Source organism: Symphalangus syndactylus, chromosome 3, assembly GCF_028878055.3.
Source record: "Symphalangus syndactylus isolate Jambi chromosome 3, NHGRI_mSymSyn1-v2.1_pri, whole genome shotgun sequence".
Classification (NCBI taxonomy): Eukaryota; Metazoa; Chordata; class Mammalia; order Primates; family Hylobatidae; genus Symphalangus; species Symphalangus syndactylus.
This window is the reverse complement of record NC_072425.2, coordinates 98,615,519-98,634,974: the sequence shown is the minus strand read 5'-3', so window position 1 is coordinate 98,634,974 and position 19,456 is coordinate 98,615,519. Positions and strand designations below refer to the sequence as shown.

General features: G+C 37.5%; 1 long non-coding RNA gene across 2 annotated transcripts in view; it reads left to right on the top strand.

The window, feature by feature from the left end:
* Positions 1 to 304: 304 nt before the first annotated feature.
* LOC134736317 (uncharacterized) overlaps positions 305 to 19,456 on the top strand; it is a 157,672-nt gene continuing 138,520 nt past the window's right edge. For both annotated transcript variants that reach the window (XR_010120269.1, XR_010120270.1), the window contains exons 1-2: positions 305 to 388; positions 8,791 to 9,012. This is a non-coding gene — a long non-coding RNA (uncharacterized lncRNA). The remainder of the gene's footprint in view (positions 389 to 8,790; positions 9,013 to 19,456) is intronic.

Genomic DNA, 19,456 nt, shown 5'->3' with positions numbered 1-19,456 from the left:
TCCCTTAGGGTGGGCTGTTTGCCCACTACTGACTAGTAGTATTCGTGAACACCAGCATGCACATACCATTACCACTGTAAACTCAACTGAAATCCTGACGGTCTATTGCATGGATTGCGAGTTGCTAAGATTTGGCTGTGCTCCCCGACCCCAAATCTTCTCTTGCATTGTAATCTCCATAATCTCCATAGTCCCCACCTGTCAAGGGAGAGACCAGGTGGAGGTAATTGAATCAAGGGGGCAGTTTCCCGCACGCTGTTCTCGTGATAGCGAGTGAGCTCTCACTAGGTCTGACGGTTTTGTAAGTGTTAGGCAGTTACTCCAGCATTCACTTCTCCTTCCCGCTGCCTTGTGAAGAAAGTGCCTTGCTTCCTCTTTACCTTCTGCCGTAAGTTTCTTGAGGCCTCCCCAGCCATGGTGAACCATTAGTCAATTAAACCCCTTTCCTTTATAAATTACCCTGTCTCGAGAAGTTCTTTATAGCAGTATGAAAGCAGACTAATACATAGTTACTCTTCCTTATAGTCAATATCATTGACGGTTTTTACTAAGTTAAAGTTTCCCTGTGAGGTGTCTCTTTGAGAAATTAAGAAGAGAAAAATGGAAAAAAAAATTGGGGCAGTGAACTGTGGGAGAACAGTAGAAAGGGTTCAGAGAGTTTAAACTTGTTTGATACAACAGACCTGACAAACAAAACATCAAATTCAAAAATGGCATGAATGTGTATTAGAGGGTGTTGAAGAGAAGAAAGAGGCGAAGAAAACAAATCTATAGGAAAAAATATGTTTCTGAGGGACTCAGGTGAGTTAGGACAATAAGCAAAGCTTAGTTGCAACATTGGCAGGTGGGTAGATATAGAAGGGCAGTCTATAGATTAAAAAAAAAAAGATGAACACTTCAGGTACTTTATGCTATTGTGTACAGTTTCTTATAGTACTAATCTATTTTACTTAATGGTCAAATTTTATACAATATTAACAAAATTAAGATGTTTGAACTAAAATTCTCTATGCAACAGATTTATAGAGTGTCAAGCCATAATTATTTGCAAGGAGGTATATTTAGCTGCGTTATTGGAAACAATATCATTATTGGATTATTGGTTGCTATATGAGAATGTTCATAATGAGTTGAAGCTGCTGGCAGCATTTAGTGAGGTTTCCTATTTTTCTTTCATTTGTTCAGCTTTTAGTAATACCAATAAGGCTCATTGCTTATTTCAGGGGGCTGGCAACAAACGGTTGTTAGAAAAGAAGAATGCTGCAAGGCTGCTCCAGTCCTAAAGTGCTGCTACAAATTGTCATAAGCATTTTAGGATAATTTGTTTATTCACCCTGATTCCTTTCTATCATGGTGTGTGCTTGGTCATAAATGATAACACTGAATTTCTTTTTGTTGGCTGACAACTTGCCAGCTAAGCACTATGTTGTGTTCCAGGGAAAACATGTAGTTTCTTTGAAGTATTTGCTTCACAATTTTTCAAAGCTTAATCTTGTTGCTGGCTGCCTCTTTTACCACTCAACTTTGTATATATAGAGTCTCAGATTAGAGAATTAAAAAAAAAAAACAACGATTACTATCTGGGCACCAATTGAGTTCCATATATCCATCTATCCTGCTAAGACAATAAACTAAGTTTATAACACATTTTCATTATCCTTTAAGATTTCTGAGCCATTTGTGTGTGAGCATGTATAGGTTCTTAGTTATTGACTACATTAGGTATAAGGTAAAGCAAATGGTGTTTATTTTTGATGTACAAGAGTTTAACATTTCATGGAAACTATAAGCTAAGCCTAATGAATTTAAAGCAACATTCTGAGTAAAATGTGTAATTATTGCAAATAAACTCTGAGAACCCTGTGATTGTTTGCTGTGGTTAACACCATAAAGCAAATTACCCTATCTTTTGTTGTACACAGTTTGCATCACAAATTATAAGGTAACTGCATGCTATAGTCTCTCTCTAGAACAATTAATATTACCACTAATAGTAGTAGTTTATATTGCTGTAATTGTCTCCATCTTTTATACAGTTTTTAAGTATTTTGATCGTGACTTCACCAATTTTAGTCTTCTGTTGAAGATGAGAGGAAAATTAAGTTGTTTCCTTTGGCATTCCTTAGAGCCTTTGGGGATTTGATTTCTCAGCTATGTTAAAGATAGTTCATTTGTTTTAAATTCCATGATTTGCATGTAAAAGTTTTCCCTCGTCCCCTTTTGAAATTTGCATTAGATTTTCAAGGAGAAAATTGAGGTAAATGTTGTCAGTAGAATGACAGTTTTAAGTACTTTTCTCCCATGCTGTAAATCTGTCTTTTTTGAGATGGACTCTTGCTCTGTTGCTCTGGCTGGAGTGCAGTGGTACAACCTCGGCTCACTGCAACCTCCGCCTCCTGGGATTCAAGCGATTTTCCTGCCTCAGCCTCCAGAGTAGCTGGGACTACAGGTGCGCGCCGGCACGCCTATCTAATGTAAATCTGTCTTGAAACCAGCTCAGCCTCTCTGTCTTGCCACACTGCATCTGCCAATGCACTAGCAGATATTTCCTCCAGAGCCATGACTACAGCCTCCTACCTGGTGTTGCTCCGTAAGTTTCACTTTCAGTTATCTGTTCAAATATCACCTCTTCAGAGAGGAATTCCCTAGTCTCCCAATGGAAAACAGCACCCCATGACTTTTCCCCATTACCTTGCCTTATTTTTCTTCAAAACATGTATCTGTCAATACTTGAAAATATGTTTATTGACTCTCTCCGCCTTAGAATATAAATTACATTGCTTAATGGGTTTTGTTTTTTGCTGTATCTATAGCATCTAGAAAAGTCCCTGGCATATAATAGTCGATTAATAGACATTTGTAGTTAAAAAAAAAATACTGGTAGGCACCAATGGCTTAACACATTTTTATTTTTAAGTGAAAATTTATATTGTGTATAGTTCTAATCACACACAAAACAAGAAAACTTTTGTTAGATAGTTGACTTATCTGTGTTATCAAATGACAGAGGCCCACATAGTGAAAGGCATACTTACAATATAGGTAATAATTTTCATTCTAGTAAACATTTTTATTAGTCCAGATAAGAGTGTTTTATGTATAGGTTTATGCCTGTAGTTCTATATAAATTTTCTTGGTACTGAAATATTTATTGAGCTTGCTAATTCATATAGTGCTCTGCTAAGTATATGGCACTGTCATCTTATGTTGTTTACCAATTTCATTGTCACGAATAAGGGGAGATGTTTTTTCTTTTGTTCTTTTTTTTTTTTTTTTTGAGACAGGGTCTTGCTCTGTTGCTCAGGTTGGAGCTCACTGCAGCTTTGAACTGCTGAGCTCACAGGACTCTCCTGCTTCAGCCTCCCAAAGAGCTGTGATTACAGGCACACACATCACCATGCCCAGCTAATTTCTATTTTTTATTCCTAGAATTTAATTTTTTTTTACTGTTTAAGATATTTATTAAAATAATGCTTTAGGGCTATCACAATTTTGCTGAGTCCCTACATATTGTTTCAATTCACTTCTCTACTAAATTATATGGCCTTTTACCATAACACTTAATAATTTCTTTATCTTTTACATAAATTTTCCCATCCATAGACCTCTTTATGTTTTATGATTACATCTATGAGATTTCTCATGAAGATCATTAGGGATTATGACTTAGATTTTTTTAGCATCCTTTACTTATAATTCAGACATATTTTGGTGAAAAACTTCCAAGTTTTAAGAAAAATTACTCTTTTTGTTATTCATATAAGTTTTCTCTTTATTTTCTAGTTACAATTTATTGCAGTTTTTAACTTCTAGCTGCCCTTAGAATTCCTGACTTTTTCTTTTAAAAGGATATCTATTCAAATAAGATGTTTTTGTAAGATGAATCTATCTAACTCAGTGTAAAAGATTACTCAGAACAATATAAATGTAAGCACTTTCCATTAGGAATTTCACCCAAAACATTTTTCCAATGAATAAAAGCTAGTGAAGAGATACTGTAAGGAAGAAACAGGTAATGCAATACATTCTTCCCATGTATGATGTCATTACTTATTTAGTCATAAATGTATTTCTCAGTCTTTAAATACTTTATTTGCGGTGTTATCTTGCCAAATGAAAGTTGGTTTTTTTTTTTTTTTTTTTTGAGACGCAATTTCATTCATTCTTGTTGCTCAGGCTGGAGTGCAATGGCGTGATCCTGGCTCACTGCAACCTCCAGCTCTGGGGTTCGGGCAATTCTCCTGCCTCAGCCTCCCAAGTAGCTGGGATTATAGGTGTCCGCCACCACACCCAGCTAATTTTTGTGTTTTTAGTAGAGATGGGGTTTCGCCATGTTGGCCAGGCTGGTCTCGAACTCCTGACCTCAGGTGATCTACCCACTTTAGTCTTCTAAAGTGCTGAGATTATAGGCATGAGCCACCACGCCCAGCTCCAAATTAAAGTTTTAGTGAGATATGATGTGATTGTTTCTGTACTTAACGCTGTTATTTGCCCTGCCATTCCTGTCCTTCATTTCAATGTGAGTCAAATCATGATTCCCACTTATATCCAAAGTAATGCAAATTGAGTTACTGGAAAAAATGCCATGCTACGTGAGTGTCTTCTAATATTGCAACCGTGGCTGACAGAGAGCTTTCTTGGGCATTTACCCATAATTCTAAATTCAAAGTTAGCATCATAAGAGTTAGGTACTCTGAATTAAATACTTTTGTGTTAATCAAGTTTTAGCTAGATATGTAACAATAAAATCAAATCCTGAATCATTTTGTGTTTATTCAATAAAGCAAAGGCAGCACTAATGTGAATTCATGGATGCTTATTTTACAGTTCAATTTTCTTCCTAATTTGTCAACTCCTGGCCTGCTTTGTCCCCAGTGATTCTGCTTTGTCCTGCAAAAATCAATGAGAATGTTTTCTGCTTGCAATTCAATTGACTTTTGGGATGACAGCAATGCTTTTCTGAGAAAAGTCATCTGATGACAGTTTTACTAGCCTGGTTTTATTTGCGAAACGGAAAAATAGCAAGTTTCCATCCTCCCTTAATTTTTCATTGGATAGGTGAGAATGCTAAATGATAGCTGTGTGGATTAGGTTCAGCTTTTCACATTGGGAAAAATGACTGATGGACCCTCAGTTGAGAGTGTTGCTACCATGTCAACATCACAATAGTTTCCCTCCTCCAAAAAGCACCAAAACAAGCATGAGCCACAAGAAACTGGGAACAAAAGGAATCTTTGTTATTTTATTCAACCGGTAAATTAACTTCAAATTTTAAAATATTTAACAATTGAAATAAAAAAGGAAAGTATCAGAATCTAAAAGATAGACTTGAAAATAGAGTTTATAAACAACTGTAGCTATAATCTAAGGTACTGTTTATATCCTCATAATCATAAATTTTCTCAATATATCCTGTTGTCAATGATGACTAGTAATAACAAAAAGTAATAATTCTTAAATATCTACCTCGCACCAGGTATACTTCAGAATACTCTTGACATGCTTACATGAAACTTATAACATGCAGTAGATATTATCCCTTTTCACTAATGAATGTGCTAGGTCTTGGAGAAGTTAAGAAACTGCTTCTGATCACACAGCTAGTAAAGTGTAGAGCTGATGACTCAACTATGGTCAATCTGAGTTATCTTAACAATTACATATATCAATATAATATTTATCTTGTACTAAAGAGCTGTCTGAAACTTAAAATCTATAAAATCAGGTTGGAATTTTCTTTTATTTGATAATATATTTATTTTTACCTCCATTAAGTTTTGTTGTATCTGTTTCAGTGATAATTTCAAGTGATAATTCAAGGGAACGAAATAAAGGAGATGTACAAGTTGAATGTGCAAGTGAAAAATCCTGTTTTTTTGTAGAGATCTTGGCAAACATTTGAAAAAAAAAAAAAAAAAGCAAAAAACCTGACATTCTTCATGAGACCAGGCGCGGTGGCCCACGCCTGTAATCTCAGCACTTTGGGAGGCTGAGGTGGGTGGATCACGAGGTCAGGAGTTTGAGACCAGCCTGGCCAATATGGTGAAACCTCATCTCTACTAAAAATACAAAAATCAGCTGGGCGTGGTGGCATGTGCCTGTAGTCCCAGCTACTCGGGAGGCTGAGGCAGGAGAATCACTTGAACCCGGGGGGTGGAGGTTGCAGTGAGCTGAGATCACACCACTTCACTCCAGCCTGGGCGACAGAGCAAGACTCCATCTCAAAAAAACCAAAAACAAAACAAAAAAAACCCCGATATTCTTCATGAAAAACAAAGGCAAGATATATTATTGAGCCCATCTAGTGCAAGTCCATTCCTGTACCTGGGGTGTATGCTAGCACTGGAGATGGGTGCTTCAGTGGAGCATACAAGGATCCTTTGTCCACTGCTAGAGCCAATCTATGAAGTGGTTAAAAGAGTACTAATCATTCTGTGTCCATCTCCAAAATCTCAATTGTCTTAGAGATGCCCAATTGCCTTCTAGAACATATATGCCAGTTGTCTCTTTCTAGTAGGGTAGAGGAACAATGCCAAAACTAATCACCAAAATAAATCTAAATATGTTAGGTTAACCATACTTTTACTATTTGTTTTAAAGTTGTGATCAAATGACTGTGGTTCTAGGACAGTAAACTAAAAAGACTGAGATCCACCGATCTTGCTCTAATCACATGAAAGCTTACAACAGAAGCACTCCAACACACATTTAGGGGTATACGTGAATATTGTTTGGCCCATGGTAATTAGGCATAAATGTAAGATGGTTCGCAGAAATAAGTCTTGTGCTTCTTTCATGTAACCAAATCAAGATTTCTCAGTCTGTGAGGCCAACTTTTCAGTATATATATTTAAAGCTTTCAGTGTTGACACATATCATTATACTAGTTATCGTTATGCATATAGTTTCTTTGCTTATCGTTATACTAGTTAACAATCTCTGACCACCTGGGACACTTGTTCACTTTAGAATGCTAGAGGTCAGCCTCCAAGAGGCAGAATTTCTTTCCCCTAACTTTGAAGTTCTTTGTGGTTTACTATTGAACATTTCAATTCTACCACTTGTATTTTTCCCTAGCTCGGAGTTCCAAAATCTCACACTCTGAAGTGATATATCCACAGGTTCTGCATTAGCATCAGTGTCACCTGAGGTATTGTGTATTAACATGTAGGCTTGGGTCCCACTCCTGAACTACAGAATTAAAATCTCTGTGTATGGGGGAAATGTTAAACCAGCTCTCAGGTGTTTCTGATGCAGACCAGAGTTTCTGAATCAACTGTGTTGTGTTGGAGGTCTTGAATGCACAGACAAATTATAACGTGATCCTGAGATTTTGAATATATTATAAGATATTGTAGGAAGAGGGATACCCACACCAATGAGGAAGACAGTGAAAAACCTCAGAATTTAATGTTTTCTAAATGATACATTCCTAAATTTATAATAAATATGAGGGCTGTTGGGTATCAAGTTAATGGGTATTAAATGTGGTAGTGGACACAAAGCACATAACATGTAATATTACCAATAGGAAGTGCTCATTAGCTGTTGCCTTGTGTATTCATTTATTCAACTAATTTTAAGTGCCTACAATGGTCAAGCCTTATGTTAAGCACTAGAAATACCAAGATGAGCAAAAACAGCCTTGGCTTTCCCTCAAGGGGAATACAGAGCCATGGTAAAGACAGACATTAATCATATCAATATAAAATTAATATAAAATAACATCCAAGATAAACACTGGAAGGAAAGGGGAGAGAGGTGGTGTTATGGGAACATACATACAAGGGAAATTTGACCTAAGCAAAGAAAAGGAACAGAAAAAGTTTTCCACGGAAATCTGAAGGAAGAGTAGAAGGGTTGGAGAATTGAAGTATTTTAGGCAAAGAGAACACCATGTGCTTTAGAACCTTGTGGTTACTATGAGTGCCTACTGTGTTCAATGACTTTACCTCGTAAGTCTATAGATATCAATCATCCTTTCATAGAGGAAAAAACTGAAGCTTAGAGAAATTAAGTAATGTGGGCAAAGTCTCACAGGATTCAGGAAGTGATAGGTTTACAATTAGAAATTCTGTTGGTTATATTTGAAGCTTATGATCTTTCTTTTTTATTTGGACATTAATATGTTTCAGAGGGCAAATGATAGAACTCAGGATTTGCTTATAGAAAGGTGTTAGAAATCAGGCATTAAGACTATAAAGTCTGGAGTAAGGCACAGAAGGCAAAGAAAAAAGAACTATAAGGATATTTTATTGCATCACAATTTTGCTGTAGGTTGAAGACCACTGGGTGTACATCCCATTATGGTAGGAATGCTAAAATGGAAGCTTTTGGAATTTCCTTTCTCTTCCATAGAGTAAGTCAAAATCAGCTCTGAATCCTTGCAGAAATTGTAGATATTACTACTGCCATGAAAGGCTTGAAAGATGAAGATTAATGATTCTTATCACATCCCTAGTTAGATTAATGCAGAAGACAGATGTATTTTGGAGAATGATGGTGGATTATTATAAGCTTAATCAGGTGGTGAATTCAATTATATTTGATTTTCTTGATAAGGTCTCCTTACTAGAGAAAATCATTACAGCCCTTTGAATCTGTTATGTAGCAATTAAACAGGTGAATATTTCCCTCCTTTATTCTGTAAATAAAAAATAGCGAAGGTGGTTTGTTCTTACCTGGAAGGGAAAATAGTACACCCTTACTGTTCTGCCTCAGGATGCAATCAGTTGTCCAACTCTGTGTTATTTTGTCTAAAGGAAATTTGTCCATATCACTGTTTCACAGAAAGCCATGTTGGTTCACCACATGTATCGCATCCTGATAATGTGAAGTGAAAAAGTAAAGCCTGGAAGCCTTTGTAAGATGACTGTACCAGAGGAGGAAGATAAATATCTCGATGCTACGGAGGCCTGCCATCTCTTTGAAGTATCTGGGCAATATCAAGATTTCTACTTCAGATGAAAAAACAAATAGTTATTCATGGACCCTGTTGCCTGCAAGAAAGAGGTACAATCCTTTGGAATGTTTTTTTTTTTTTTTTTTTGTTATATGTCTGTTTAGAGTTGACATATTTCGTATCTGTGTGTGTTCCATGACCCCAAAGATATCCAGAGTGAGAGGAGAGCTCCTTAGCTGGCCAGGCAAGCAGCTGTGCCACTCTGCTTTAATGACCTAGTACATCTAGTGATGATGAAAGTATCTGTGGCAGACTGGGAGGCTGACAAAACCTAAATCAAGCTACAAGAGGAGAATCTGCAACAGAAGGCCCTGAATGTTAGAAAAATAATTCTCCCTTTGGCAAGTAACTGTACCATTTTGAAAAGCAGCTTTTATTTGTAACTGGCTCAGTAGAGACCATAGGACTGTGGGATGAAGTGAGCTGAGTTACCCCTCAAAAACTGTGCTATCTTATCTTTCTAGCAATTAAATTGAGGGTAGAAGGTACTGAGGTGATATTTTAGATATTGTTTAGGGAATCTGACAACAATACAGGGTAGATGCATTGCAGACAATTTGGAATAGATGGCAGAAACATGCTTGTTCTGTTCAAGAAGCAGCAAGGAGGCAAATTTGACAGCAATCAGGGGAACAAGTGGAAGAGGCAGAGGCCCAGTCATATAGGGTCTTATAGACTGTGGTAAAGACTGGATTTCATTCTCAGTGAAATTGGAAGTAAGTTTTGTTGGAAGAGTAACATGATAGAACTTATGTCTTAAAAGGGTCATTTGGAATGCTGTGGGGGAACAAACCACAGGGAGTGAGCGGGAAAGAAGAAAACAGGCTTCAGGAAAAGAAATGATGGATGAGACTATAGTGGTTGTGGGGAAGGTGGTAAGAAGTGGTTGAGTTCTGGATATGCTTTACAGGTAGAGCTGACAAAATTTGCTAATGGATTGGATATGATATGAGAAAAAGAATGGTGTCACGGATAGCTCCAAAGATTTTGGTCTGAGCAATGGGAAGGATAAAGTGGGCGTTTACCGAGATGAGGAGTACTTTATGAGAAGCAGACTGTGGGATAAGAAGAAATAATTTTTTGGATATATTAGTTTTGAGAGTCCTATTAGATAAATGGAGATATTGAGTAGGTAGTTATATGGGTGTGGAATTTAGGGATGAGGTCTGGAGTGGTAACATAAAGGGGAGGATCCCTAGCATATAGAGGACATTTAAAGGCAAGAGATTGGATGATATCATCTCTAAAGGGAGTGTAGGTAGGGAAGAAATATCTAAAGACAGAGCCCTAGGGAACTTCAGTGATTAGAAGTTGGAAGAGGAGAAAGATCTAACAAAGGTGACAGGAGGAGTGTGAAGTAGGGAGAAAATGGAGAAAGGAGGGGTCCCAGAGGCTAAAATAAGAAAAGTTTCAAGGAAGGAGTTGAAGAGGGTTGACCAGGATGTGGATTGATTACTGACCATTGGATTTGGCCAAATGGAGGTTTTTAATTACCTTAAAAAGGGCTCTTTAAGACCAGTCATGAGTATGAATGCCAGACTGGATCAGAGTAAATTGGAGGCAAGGAAGTGAAAATAACTAATACTGAAAGCTCTTTTGAAAAGACTAAACAGGCTAACGAAGAACGTGATGATGATGTGAGGGATGCGGGCTAGGCATGAGCCCAACAACATGTACTTTTTCTTACTGTAACTAGGAACCTGACTACCAAAATCATTTAGTGCCCTCCTGTGATTAGAGGGTCCAACACTAAGTCCCTAAGTCCCTGATTTGATACTAACCAAGGAGGGTCCTGGCATTTACCTTATAACAGTCTGATTTTATTGGAAGCCTTCCATCTTGGAGAAGGCAGCAGTTTGCCCTAATTGGGATAGATATATATTCCGGGTTCAGGTGGGTTTTTCTCCTGTATCAAGCTCTTGCCAGCACCACACCCACCACACCTCCTTCTCCCCACGAACTCTTCTAAGGAATTACCGAATATAGTTTAGAGCATCACATTCTATACAACATTGTTTCTTCCTAAGGAACTCAGGTTAGAGTGAAAGAAGTAAGGAGCTGGGTTGCTGCCATGAGATTTGCTGGCATTATTACATACTCTATCACCCAAAATCAACTGGAGTACTCAAAACGGTAGGATGCCATGTAGGATAAAATCCTTTCTTATACTATACAACACACATTCTGAATCAACTACCGACATATGGTGCTGCTTCTTACATAACTGAAATTCGTGGATCTAATATCAAAGACATAGCTGCTTTCACATTTTAACTGACTCACAAAATTTTTACTTTTATACTGGTTTCTGAGTATAGCTTGAAGTGGGGCAATGCTTCTAGAGATACCAATTGATTTATTTAATTAGAAGTAGATGCTGTCACCTGCCCATTTCATGCTGCTTCGGGTAACGAGGAGAGGGATTACAATATTTGGCTAGGGTGATTGATTCTGACCAGGAAAAGGAAAGAAGGTTGCTGCTACTCAGTGTGGAAATCCTAGGGGGTACTCCTAGTATGAGCAGTGTCAGTGGTAAAATTAACATGATGACTAGAACAACCCGATATAGGCAGAATTATAAGCTTCCTCTGGAATAAACATTTAGATTATGACACTGGGTAAATCCCAAAGTGGAAATCATTTTTTTCTCTCAGGCATAATTTGATGAAAAATCCCAATTCTAAAGATTCTAAAGCATTGCATATTGCCTAAATTTGTTGAAAACAACATATTTTTTACTGCTTAAGAAGGGAGAATATTAATTATTTTTTAAATTATAATTTAGGGAGCAATGATGCTTTTTAAAAAGAAAATTGTTTTTCTAATGGAGAATGAGATAGGGTTTTCTGAAATTGTAATATATCACAAAGCAAGGGAGAAATTATAAAGAAATCTATGATTTATTTTTCTATGTTGGGGTTAGAGAAATGTCTGATTTGTTGAGTTGAAGCAGGTGGGCCAGAATTTTAATCCTGATTCAGATTTTTTTTAGATATGGGGACACAGCCTGAATGAGATCTGAAAACTGAAGCATGCACTTTTTTTGTGCTTTAATTTTCCATAATTACAACAAGGATAAAGCTTTATTTTCCTTATTTATCATGCCCACAATTACATGCATTAGCTTAAATAGTTTAATCCAAATTTCACGATTGAAAGAAAGTTTAATATTATGACAAGGAATATCTAACACAAAATTAATCAGCTACAGATTTTCTTTGAGAAAGTGATGAACACATAAGTCAACAAAATTAAACCTTCTTTTTTCAAATTTCACATTAAAAGTCTTTTTATAGGCTTTTCTGCAACACTTTCAGTGGTAGAAATGTTGCATCTTTTGATATGGCTGGAAGGATTAGAATAGAGATGACTGGATAAGTATACCCGACCATAGCACGATTGTATCATTGGTTTTCCCTTCTAATTTCACGCCTCTTAAGAGAACTTCACTATACCAGTTAGATAGACAATTTAGAAATTGATTTAGAATACAAAGTATGCTTTGGAATATTTTATTTTTACTAAAATATTTAGAGATATTAGATGGTGAGGTAGAAGGGAGGTGAGGATGAAGTGGTAGAATAAAGGGAAGTAGCAGCTGTGGAGTCCTTCCTGTTAATGAGTTGTATTAGTTCTGTATTACAAATGTTCTCATTTAATCTCAGGAGTACTCTGCAGGAGAAATATTACTACTCTCAGTTTATAGGTGAGGAAATGGGGACTAACAAAGGTTAAATAAGTTGCACAACTTACGAAGTAAGTGGTAACTGTAGAAGTTGAATTTAGCTCTCTGTCTGAAATAATCAAAGGGAAAGAAAGGTGCTGAAAGACAGCATGAGTTTTAAGCACACTGTGGAATCTTACACAGCCAATTGTCCAGTTAGTAACTCTTGGTGCATTAATTAGGTGAAAGGTGAGCCCCCAACCCACCGAAAGATCCTCCCAAGTAAGGAACTGCAAAATACTGAATGACTAATTCTCCAAACAAGATAAAGTTTACTGATTTGTGTGTGTGTGTGTGTACACAGTGTGTGCTTAGAGGGACTGAGTTAAAATGCCATGCTTATTTGACACATGGATCCTCAACTATAAGGGCTTTGGGAACATTTAAGTCATCAGCCATGGATTTGAAAGAAAGACTTTACTTGTCAAGTATGATTCTACAAAGATACATTTTCTATAGAAGTATAGATGTTCAAAAGCATAGGCTATTTCATCATGGTGGTGCACAAAGATGGGAAAATATAATGAACATACCTTAGAGGTTTCTATTTATACAATTGTATGCATTGAAAAGTATCTGAGCAGTCTGAACAAAGAAACTGATGTAATTACCCTGGATCCATTTTTTTTCTAGTCTATTTGATCAAAGAACCCATTTAACATCAAGGATATATAAGCATTTCAGGAAAAGCAAATCAATGGAGGGCAGTTCAAGGAATACTCTCCTAGGCCTGTGGCTTATTTCAAATGCTTTAAGAACGTCCTATTAGTATGTAAAGCAAAGTTCATATAGGAAACTAGGTACTTTATATAACAGCCAGAGAGGCAATCATGACATGGTCTCTTCCAATATGGACTACAGTCTTTAGTATAGTAGTCTATTTTGCAGTCTCGTTTTTTCTCCATTATTCTCTCCTTATGTCTCACTTCTGCTTATTTTGTTGCAGTCAGTGATCAATACATCAAAGGAAAAAAGAATTTTCAGTGTACATTTCTACATAAAATGGTGAGTTTTTTGAATCTTATGCTTGGTATCAGATTTCTCTGATCTATTATCTCCAAGTCTGGATTCTGGACAGTGAGGAAGACATGAGGGGCGATGGGGAATTTGTGTATAATAGGCAACCGAATTTCTTCCTGTGCACTCAGGGAGAGCCTTCTGCTCAGGATGCTGGAGGGTGCTCATGCAGGCTACAGGACATGGTACCAAATGGTTAAACAGCATGGGGGAGATCAGAAGAATATTTGTGCAATTGATACCAACATGCTATTTCTTGGGCAAAATACATGGCCAGAATTTTGAGAGTACGTTGACAGAAATTAACAATTGATAATGACTGTGTTTGAACTTTGCAGACCAGGAACTCAAAGGTTTTTAAAATATGTTTTAACATTAAAAAATTAATAAAAGCACCTTCTAGTTTAGATGTTATGAGTCATATTGATAAGTCAGAAGAAATGGAAAACTTGAATTTTATTCATTTGCTCCACAAATATTTATTAAACATTAATTATGTTGCTGTTATGTTGCTGGATGTTAGCGTGATCTCTGCCCCACAGGAACTTACCAAGAATAACAGACAAAATAGAAAAGACAAGATAGGCCAGGAACATTTTTGTCAAGGCACACATTACTGAAAGAACTGGAAACTAAAACTAGACAGGAATTGTATAGTTGTAGATTGTTGTGTATATTTATTCATACTGAGATTTAACCAACAAAGTCTTCACATATATTGCAATGGTTTAGATTGACAGAGGTTAAGTGTACAGATGTTGTAGCCAGAATGTCTGTTTCCAATCTCGTGTTTACTACTTAACAGCTGTGTGCCCTTGGGCAATTTATTCAACCTCTTGGTTCCTCAGTTACCTTGTCAGTCAAATGGAGATAGTATTCGTACCTACCTTAAAAGGCTATCCTGAGGATTAAATGAGCTAGTACCTGTTAAACGTCAGAATGATACCTGGTACATAGAAAATGTGTGATACATTTTGCTACCATTGCAATTTTAATGTATTGTATTTGCTATCGGACAGTCCAGTTACTTTAAATTAATTCTTTGTCATTTTAAGAGCTTTATTTAAAGAACTTCCTAGGTTCCATCATATGCTCAACTTTTTGAGTGATTTTTGAGGTTTGAAGGGATTTTTGAAGTGCTGTGTGTCTTTTTTAGACCGAAGACTTTACAAACCTGTGTACTAGTTGTCATTGTCACATCCTTTCTCCTGACTTGGGAATTGTGGAATCAAGGGTTGACATGGTGCTCTGTCAGCCCCAGCTGGCCCCTACTGGCCAGAAATAAGTCTGTGCTGTTTGATTGAAGTGTCTGAGATTTCAGGGCTGTATTTGTAGCATTAACTCACATAACCTGACTAATACATGTGGTATAGCCCAGCACAGAAGCAATGTATATAACATGATGATGATAATATATGGTGCATTGAAAGTGCCTAAAATTGTATTATTTTATGGTTATTATCATGATTCTGTTATTTGATCTGAAGAATTTCTCATGAAGATAAAATGGCTCAAATTTGCTTGTACAATTATTGAGTAAAATATTACGTATGGTCTCTTTCTCTCTCTCTCCCTGCAGAATTGATCAGTCAGTGTCTATCAGGCCCTGTGCCTGTGTTGTAAAATGTTTGTGAACCACAATATCTTTGCTCTTGATCTGCTGAAAATTGTCATAATTAGTTCAGTTAAAAAGCCACTGATTGAGCACATGTTATGTCCAGGGACTAAGTTAGGTGACAATTAGAAAAACCTTCTGGTATTAATGAAATCCTTCTTAGGAAGCTTATGATGAGGTACATTTTTTTGGACTCAGAAGAATAATGTGCAAAATGCTTGATGTTTACCCCATACCATGGAATTATTAATCATAGGGTGTGACTACACCCTGGAAGTCTGGGATAGAGGACTGGAGAGGAAGCACAGAGACCTGGAGAATCCACTTGCGGTAAGCTGTGGAGTATCGGCAGCAAAAGAGGAGCTTGGGGTTGAGAATTTGCCTGAGGTTGGGAATGAAGCGAGCAAGATAAAACTTTGCTGATTTTCAGTTGCAGGACTTGTTGAAGGGAAGAGAAAAAAAATCCCTGTAGAATACATATTTTATAAACCTGTTATTTTAATCACCTTTCATATTTCAGTTATAAGTTTTAAGATGAAGGGCTTAAAGATATAGGAAAAATATCATGATACAATGCTTTTCTTTTCTGCCATTTCTGGTCCCATTTGGAAGTCATGATAGTCCATTTCTAAAAGGTGATAAGTCCTTTAAAAATGTTTAAATTGCAGTTGATTGCACTGACCTAGGAATCTCCTAATATCTATTTCTTGCATGAAAATGTAACTAGCGAGATGACTCCTGCTGGCTTATAATATGCTTATTACAAAAAAGCCCACTTGTCAGATACAGAGCCTTGATGTGGATATTTGAACATTATGAAAATGAATTCATAAGTCAAATCTGCCTGTCAGATGTCTTTAATTTAAATGTTCTGATGGGTGATGAGACTCAGCATGACGACATCCAAAATTGTCATGTGAAATTAAAAAAGTCAGGGAAGGAGAAGGCTAGAAAAAAATTTGACATTTAGTTCAAATTAGTTCACTTGACATTTGGAATTTAAAGTTTCTGGTCAAGAACAGTTTTGATTTGTCAAATTTGGACTTTGCCACTTATGAATCAAGTGTCATTCCATTGGTGTTTTTTCTTAAATGACTGAGGTTATGTATTTTACTGCAGATCACCTGTGGAATGCTGGAGAGGTCAATTCAGTAACTATAGAAACACTCTTTCCAGAGCTTCTGGGGTGAACAGTGCTATAAATTCCACTTTCTAAATAAATACAGGTAGCTAGAGGTCATTCTAAGTGGGATATTAAACACAATTTTTTTTTTCCTGTGAATGTTGAACTTCTTGTGTGGCACAATGCTCTAGTGTGCGACCTTCTAGACAGCTGTGCTTCACCCTATCTCCAGCATAGACTCATTATGCGGGCTTCTTGCTCATGCCCGAACGGCCCACAGCTGTTTGGAGGCCCACAGCCAGATGGCTGTTAACTCTGGCCCACCTGGCTCAGTTCAAGGCTTAGAGAAGCTCAGTGTTGCTGCTTTTCTAATTCCTGAAGTTCAACTGTGCTGTCACCATGACAGTTACATCCTTCTTAAGACCAAGTAGGCACACTAGAGAAGTAAGTAATTTGTTGGAGGTGGTGAAGATGATAATGATGCAGGCTGCTTTCAGATTAGGCAGATTCAGAAATCAGATCTAGAGATGGGTTCTCAGTGATTCTTTCACTTTGGATCTTTCTCTAGCCCTCTGAGTTTAGCCTTATTCTTAACTTTCAGACATTACCTAATTTCTCAAGAAGCCTTCTTTCCTTGATCATAGGCTTTCATAAACATGAAAGATAACCTCTTTCCTTTCTTTTTGTTTTGTTTCTCAAAACATGTTGAAGTATTATTCAATGAGATTTTTGTAGAGCTGTCACTCTGCAAAACTAAGCACTGAATGAAAGGTAGGATTAATGAAGCATAATCTAGTTGGGGCTATTAGATTTACATGTGTGAAACATTGAAGTAGCATGGCAGTGTCAAGAACTGTGAAGGGTTTTATATTTTACCTTATTTGTAAACTTACAAGTAGGCTTGTCACAGTTTCGCATATCCTGGCAGAAGACACAAGACAGCTCAGATTTTCTTACTTACGGAACAGCATGCTACATGAGTGTTAGCATATTTAAGTCAGTTCCCCTTGCCTCTGAGTTCCACAGAAGTGATGCAGGAGGCCAGATAAATGCCAGCTCACTTTCTGGATTTTGCTACAGAAGAGAACACCATGTGTAGGGAACCTGAATTTTTTGTAATAGGCAGTAAGCATGCCTGCCCTTTGGCCTGGAAAGAGACACTATATCTTCTAGGGCTGTTTGCTGTATAAACATCCTTGAAAAGACAGCCTTGAACAAAGGGCAGTCAATAGTTCTACTCATAAGATATGGAGAAATGCAAAAGACCCATGGAGAGTTGTCTTCTAATAGGCAGCATCTTGCAAGGTAAGTTGCATAGGCAGTACTAGCTAGAGAAATTCAGTTGAAGGAACTATAAACTTGATCTTCGATTCCAAACTCACACTAATTTAGTTATTTAAGAAAGGTTTTTATAGAGAAAATTAAAATTAAGAAGTCTTTGGAAGACGGGAAATATCTGAAGGGATAAAGGAGAGGATAATGGGCATTCCTTTTGTGGAAGGTAGCATGAGTTGGGATGTACTCATAGCTGCGATGTTACGAGGATGCATTGGTTCAGCCTCTCACTTGTTGACCATCTTCATCCACCCTGATTGTTCAGTATCCTTGCTGTACTGATTGTTTAGGATTTTGAATAGTAATTATGGCATTTGTATGGTTTGAAAGTAGTATGGTTTTACTGTTGCAGTTGGTTACTCTTCAGTCAAGGTTGCCAGATAAAGTCTTCTGTTTTTATTTGCTAAGTCTGGCAACCCTATCTTTGGTAGAGTAGGGCTAAATCTCTACAGCGAAGGAGCTCAAATCTGAACTGGCATCTATTCTTGTAGGTAGGAGAAGCCATTAAAGGCAGTTGACCAAAGAGTTATGTAAAAAGAATTGTGTTTTAGCAGAACAAAAATGATGATGATGTGGTAGGATAGATGATGAATCAGATCTTCCTGATCATCAGGATAATTCCCATGTCTCTGGCTTTGAGAAGCAGTGGAGAAAATTTAGAAGATAAGCTTACATTTAGAAGACAAGCAACTTGGCCGGTGCAGTGGCTCACGCCTGTAATCCCAGCACTTTGGGAGGCTGAGGTGGGTGGATCACGAGGTCAGGAGTTTGAGACCAGCTTGGCTAACATAGTGAAACCTCGTCTCTACTACAAAAACAAAAAAAGATACAAAAATTAGCTGGGCATGGTGGCGGGCACCTGTAGTCCCAGCTACTCAGGAGGCTGAGGCAAGAGAATTGCTTGAATCTGGGAGGCAGGTTGCAGTGAGCCAAGATCATGCCACTGCACTCCAGCCTGGGCGACACTAGACTAGTGACTCAGTCTCAAAAAAAAAAAAAAAAAAAGCAAAAAAAGCAACTTAAGATTGGGCTTCATGAAGACAGAGACTAGATTCTGTGGATATGGGATAGATAACACATGGGCAGCAGTGACTCAGAGCATGGGTATGACATGAGTGACCTGTAATTGTTCCATGTGGATTGGGTGCACTAGTCACCCAACTAAGCCATGGAGAAGGACAGAGATGCTTGGCTCTCACTCACTAGTCTCTGAGTCAAAAGGGTCAGAGGAAGGGAAACTTTATTAGGCCGGTAAGGAATAAATGATGTGAATGCATTGTTTAATTTATGTTACTTTGTGAACAAAAAATTGGGGTAGATAAGAGTTTTCACACATTAGGATGCAGATTAGGATGAGATTTCATTTATGGAAGAGTAGTGGGTTATGGCGCCATGGGATTGATGAGGACAAGTACGATGGATAAAGCGGTGGGTTGGCAGCTCAGCAGGGGGATACATTAACAGAAGGGGTATTAGGGTTGGGAGAGGAGTGTTGAGAAATTAGGATGGGATGTCTGACCTGGTGGGAGTAATTTACAGAGCAGTAGGTCAGGAATACTGAGGGATGAGGAATCAGAAGGCAAGTAGGCAGGTCCTCCTTGATAATCTAAAAGGAAAGTTGATGGGGCTTCACTGAAACAAAATTGTCTTCCCTGGGTTTCAACGAGGACCCTTCAGATG